The sequence below is a fragment of the Carya illinoinensis genome, chromosome 10 (assembly GCF_018687715.1).
Source record: "Carya illinoinensis cultivar Pawnee chromosome 10, C.illinoinensisPawnee_v1, whole genome shotgun sequence".
NCBI classification, from domain to species: domain Eukaryota; kingdom Viridiplantae; phylum Streptophyta; class Magnoliopsida; order Fagales; family Juglandaceae; genus Carya; species Carya illinoinensis.
In genome coordinates this window covers 36,615,231-36,620,707 of record NC_056761.1, presented here as the reverse complement: position 1 = coordinate 36,620,707, position 5,477 = coordinate 36,615,231, and the positions used below count along the sequence as shown (strand labels likewise).

The 5,477-nt window shown below is 39.4% G+C and overlaps 1 pseudogene; it reads right to left on the bottom strand.

The window, feature by feature from the left end:
- Positions 1-333: 333 nt before the first annotated feature.
- Positions 334-4,444, bottom strand: LOC122278699 (annotated as a pseudogene).
- Between the last annotated feature and the right edge of the window lie 1,033 nt (positions 4,445-5,477).

Below are 5,477 nucleotides of genomic sequence, written 5' to 3'. Positions count from 1 at the left end.
GTTAATGTCATCCATTGTAAATTTATGGGGGTCATTCCTTGTGTAGGCCAAGAATCTCTGACTGCAGGGAAGTCCTTAACGTACAAAATGCATAAGAATTTTAGTGGTATGTTCGACGTTTATCCTCTTTTTTCATGCTCCCTCTCATTTTTGTGTGAAAACTGGTAGTGTTTGGATGTTAATATCACTTCAATTCATCTCAAACAAATTATTGACGGGATCTCTACTTTTTCAACTTCATATCAAAAGTTAAATCCATCTTATTCTATTTCATACATGTAAGCACATTTCATTGGAATCCACAAAACACTATCAACTAAGATTTCCTCAACATTAAAAAAACGCAGCATTGGATTTACTAATTTAGTTGTTACAAATTGCAGCAAAAATTCATCGGAATTCTTTGAATCAAGATAGTTGCGCTGCAAGAATCTGAACGGTTGAAGGAATCATTGGTATGCTGACATAGTGCCTGTGCCTACAGCAAAGGATGCCAGCCATCTTTATTTTCAAAAAGCATTAAACTATCCATTCATTCCGTGGGATTACATGACTGTACATTTCTGTGGAGGTTGCCAGTAACAAATTAATTTTGAAATTGACTTCCTGGTCAGATGTACTTATCCTTCTCCCTTTTCTCTGTTCGTTCAAATGTGTTGAAATACTTGAAACATATTCAAAGGAATAGTCTGAATGCAAAATTAAGACATATATGATCAAAGCAAGTATGTTTGCAGTTTCTCGATTTCATCTGGGCTTCGAATGAATATTGGTGTACGCTGGTGAACCTGCCAGAGAAACAAGTAAATGTCAGCCGTAGCTAAATATTAAGCCAGCTATGAAAAGTTACTTTTTGTTCCAATTTTGCAAGATATCAAGACATGTCTTTTTTCCAAAGATAACTCTTTCTTGTTGCTGGTTTATTCTTTGTTGTTGCAAATTATCCTCATGCGCAAATTTCCAATGTCCTGTTAAGTTTGTTATATAAATGATCAATTGCAGAAGTGTAGGTACTTTTGTTTGATTACCTGCAATGGTTTGATGTCAAGTATTCTTTGGTGACCATCTATAGCAATCCCTCCAGCTTGTTCTACTAGATAGCTCATTGGTGCACACTCATACAAGAGCCTCAAGTTCCCATTTTTGCTGTTCTTGTTTTTGGGGTTGCCATAGACACCACCACGGAGCAGCATCCTATGGATTTCACCGACAAGGCATCCTATGTAACGGCCAGAATAGGGCTTTCCATTGGAGCCTGGTTGCCTTAGGTGAGTGAGGTATTTCTTCAGCTTTTCATCCCATAGGTCATAGTTACCTTCATTGAATGAATAGATATGCCCTGTTTTTGGAATCTTAATATTTTCATGTGTTAAAACAAATTCTCCATATGATGGGTCCAAGGTGAATGCAAACACCCCTTTCCCTATTGAAAGGGTAAAGACAACTGAGCTTGAAATGGCCTGCAACCCGATCCACCGAAAGCAGTTTTTGGGCCGACCCGACCCGGACCATCAACAATCTGGAATGGGAACGGTGCGATCTGACCCGTCATGTTGCGGGTCGGTTCGAAACTTTCAGAACCGAGGCATTTCACCTCTTTCCTTTCCCCTTCTTCCTTTTCTAAGCACTAACACCCCACCGCCACTAATACCAACCTAAATCCCCAGTATCAATTGCACCAACAGACCCACAACATGCCGCGGTTGTTGTGACCTCTTAGGGAAGAAGCAAGAGATCAGGGGTAAACAACAGAGGAGTTACAGGGAAAAGACTCAATTGATTCTGTCGAGTGAGGGAAGAACTCAAAACGTAGCGTATTGGAAGCCCGTGGAACGCACGGTTTTAGTGCTGAAGGGGAGGAAATGAGGAAATCCATCGAACACTTCTACAGTCTACCAACTGTATAAAAAAAATGGAAATCGAAAGGGCACATCAGAAAGCTATGAAGGACAAACTCGATGCCGTTCTCATCTGCAGAAGCGATGAACTAGAATCCTCGCAGCAGTTCTCTTTGTTTGCATAAACGAAGCCATCTGCAGAAGCTAAGAACTCGATGCGGCCGACGACTACGTTGCCTTTGATCCTGGGGATGCAAGGCCGCTCTTTGATTTTCTAGGGCTTGCAGACGAGGTGAAATCAAATTGGTTAGCATAACACAAAGGGTTTCTAGAAATCACTCTTGTTTCATGCTGAAATGTCAGCAGGACGCACGACGAGAGACCTTTTCAGAGCACGACAAGGAGAAGTTAGGGCAGGGGTTAGGGTTTTGATGCAAAAGTGAGAGAAGATTACAAAAGAGTTTTAATATGCGGGTTTGAAATAACAGCCCGACAGTCATCGGGTCAAATAGTTTTCAAACCGATTTAAATTTCAACCCGCATTTATCGGGTCATATTCAAACGGGTCTAACGGGTTGATCGGATTATTGTATTTCTTGCACAGCCCTAGCTTGAATACAGGCAATAGACAGCCGCCAGTAGGTTGCTGCCTGCCTGGCATACATTGATGATGCATTTCTGTTTTGCTTCATCGAGCTGTGTTGTTTCACATATAGTTGAACAATTAGGTAGAGAAGAATAAGAATGGAAGCAATACTGCAATAATATTAGGAGTTCTCAATATGCAATCCGGCTGTTCCTGAGAAACGTTGCGAGAGAATGAGTACCGTGGAGTCATCGTCAAGGTCGACGAGGCATTGCCTGTCAGGGCCATAAATGCCAAAGATGGAGCCAGTAGTTAAGGCGGTGTCGATATTGGCAGATCCGTCAATAGGGTCAAACACGACAATGTAGTGTCCAGAGTAAGTTTCCTCTACTGCAACAGGTACATCTTCTTCCTCTGATGCTATAATCCCTGTGCGACCACTTGACCTTAGGCAGTTGCAAAACAGCTGCAAATTAAATTAAGAACCCATGATCAAACTCTCTATTTTTCATGAAGCTCAAAATGTAGCGTGGATAATGCATGTACAGTACTTGTTATTAGTTAAAATTGCAATTCAATGTTTTTGTTTTGAAATCTTAAATCTTTTCCGGTTGATCTCGGTCTCTAACATAACAGATGACACTGACGTACGTTTGCAAATATCCTTGAGGGTTTTGATCGAGCTTGAAGTTAAGACTCACAAATGATTATAAAAAAAAAGAAAAACCCACCTCATTGGAGATGACGTCAAGTTTCTTCTGATCTTCGCCTTGGATGTTAATGGTGCCATGACCCCCTGTGAGATCGATGATGCTTGACCTCTGAAGCAAGGAAGCAATCTGTTTGCACGCCAATGAGATGCTTGACAGCACCACCGTGAGCTCTGCGTCTATGTTGCCAGCCTGTTCTTGCTTTAACAGCCATGTCGTCAGGTTCTCGATCTGGAACTCTTTCTTCTTCCTTTTCTGGGCTTTGGTCTGCGAGAAAGTCGTCGCGGATCCCACAGCTACTTTGCATCGGATCTGGGAAGCGATCACTTTCCTTGTGCCCGGGTTTATCAGGTAGTAGCGCAAATGCAAAGAAGAACTTGAGAACAGGAGATGGGACGGTGTTCTACTTGAGAACAGCTGCCTGTTCTTACTTATTGCTTTTGCTTTCTTGAAGAGTGGGAATGCTGGGATTACTTTACTGGTTAAGCGAAGGATTGTGAGGTTGGAAACTATCTCTGATTATACGTCGGGTCCCCCCGCCCCAGTACTTATCCTTGCATAACAAGTGGAGCTAGCTGCAAGTTACCGCGGGAGTTGCCAACTTGCCGAGTTGGGGTTAGGCTGAAGCTGAGGGTGTAAACTCCAAGGTGACAAAATTTCTTACGGACGAAGATGGTACGTCCGTGAATCTGACAATATTGGAAATGATTTTTTGAGTAATGTCGTGAAAAAGTCCTAAACATATAAGTTTTGTGCAAATTTTTTCTAAAAAATTTGTTACACAAAAATAGTGAAATTTTACCACATTTTTATGATGGAAACATTTAAAAAAAAAATATATATATATATATATAAAGACTTATACGAGGCTTATGTATTTGGAACTTATATGTATCATACTCATGATTTATATGGTTGACGGTGGATAAGTCCACACACTTTCTTAAAAGTAGGGTTGAGCTTTGAGTCAGACTTTGACTTGGCCTCCGACTTTGGTTGGAGTTAGAATGTCCAACTCTAACTCTAACTTCGACCAAAGTTGAAGGCCAAGTTGATCTCTAACTCCAAATCAGAGCGGATTACGACTCTGATTGGAATTGCTGGAGTTAGAGTTGAAGTGTCGAAGCCTAGCTCCAATATAAGTTTTTTTTACTAATTTTCTTATCCCTTTCCCAGTATCCAAACAACATCCAAAGATTCTAGAGAAACTTCTTACTTAGATAGTGAAGCATGCCGATGCTTAACAACTTTAAGACGTTGATTCCTCCATCTTTACTTGTATCTGCACTCTTGCCACCCCATGCGGCCATGCCTAGACAACAACCAGAATGAAAATTAGGATGACAATTGAGGAAGACAAGATAGAGACTCAAATAAAGAGAGGATGCAAGGCTGAGAGAGAGAAGTTCGAACAAAGATTCAAAGAACTAGGTTTTAGCTACTGTCAACTGAGGACAAGAGAGAAAGAGGAAGAGAGAAAACAATGTTGGAGGAAATGCGTAAGAGGAAGAACTAGGGTTTTAAGATGAATATATAGGAGGAGAACATGACATTGTTTTCTCATAAAAAAGTTTGCAAAACATGATTGTCTCGTATGCTGGGGGTTTGAATATAGGTTAGAAGATTTGCAAAATAGTGTCCCAACTACGATTTGGTCGAAGTCGGATTCCCCTAAAGTCGACTCCGAATCTGACTCCAACTTTTTTGGAGTTCAAATTTGAACTCTGACTTGTGTAGACTCCGATTCGACTCCGACTCTAACTTATCAGAGTGAAGTACTTGCATTTGAGCTTTTTTTGGATTTTCTTTAACTTTATATTTAACTGATTTTTAAAACGAGTTTTTTTTTGGTGGACTTTCAAATTTTAATTTTTTCAAAAATTAAAAATTAAAACTAAATCATTCATTACTAATTTACTTCTATACTAATGTTTAATTTATTTTTATACTAGACGTATAGTACTATGTTTCTAATTACATATTATCACACAATAGTATTACTTATAATTTCTAGTGTCTAATTGCATATTATTATAGTATAGTATTATGTGTTACTAACTTATTATATTAGACTTATTTTTATACCATAGTATTACATGGTATTATATTATACTATTGTCTAAATTATTTATAACTTATTTTTACACTAAGAGTACCTATCATGTCCACGAGTCTGGGATGTAAAATTTATACTATAGTATTACACAGTTCTTCACTTACCTTCTGCTCTCCACATGAAGTCGACCTCTCGATCTCTTCTAATGCCTCCCTCTCATCTTGTAATCTATCTTATTGATTTATGTCTCATCATATCCTCAGCGTTGTGTTCTCTTCCCTCCAACG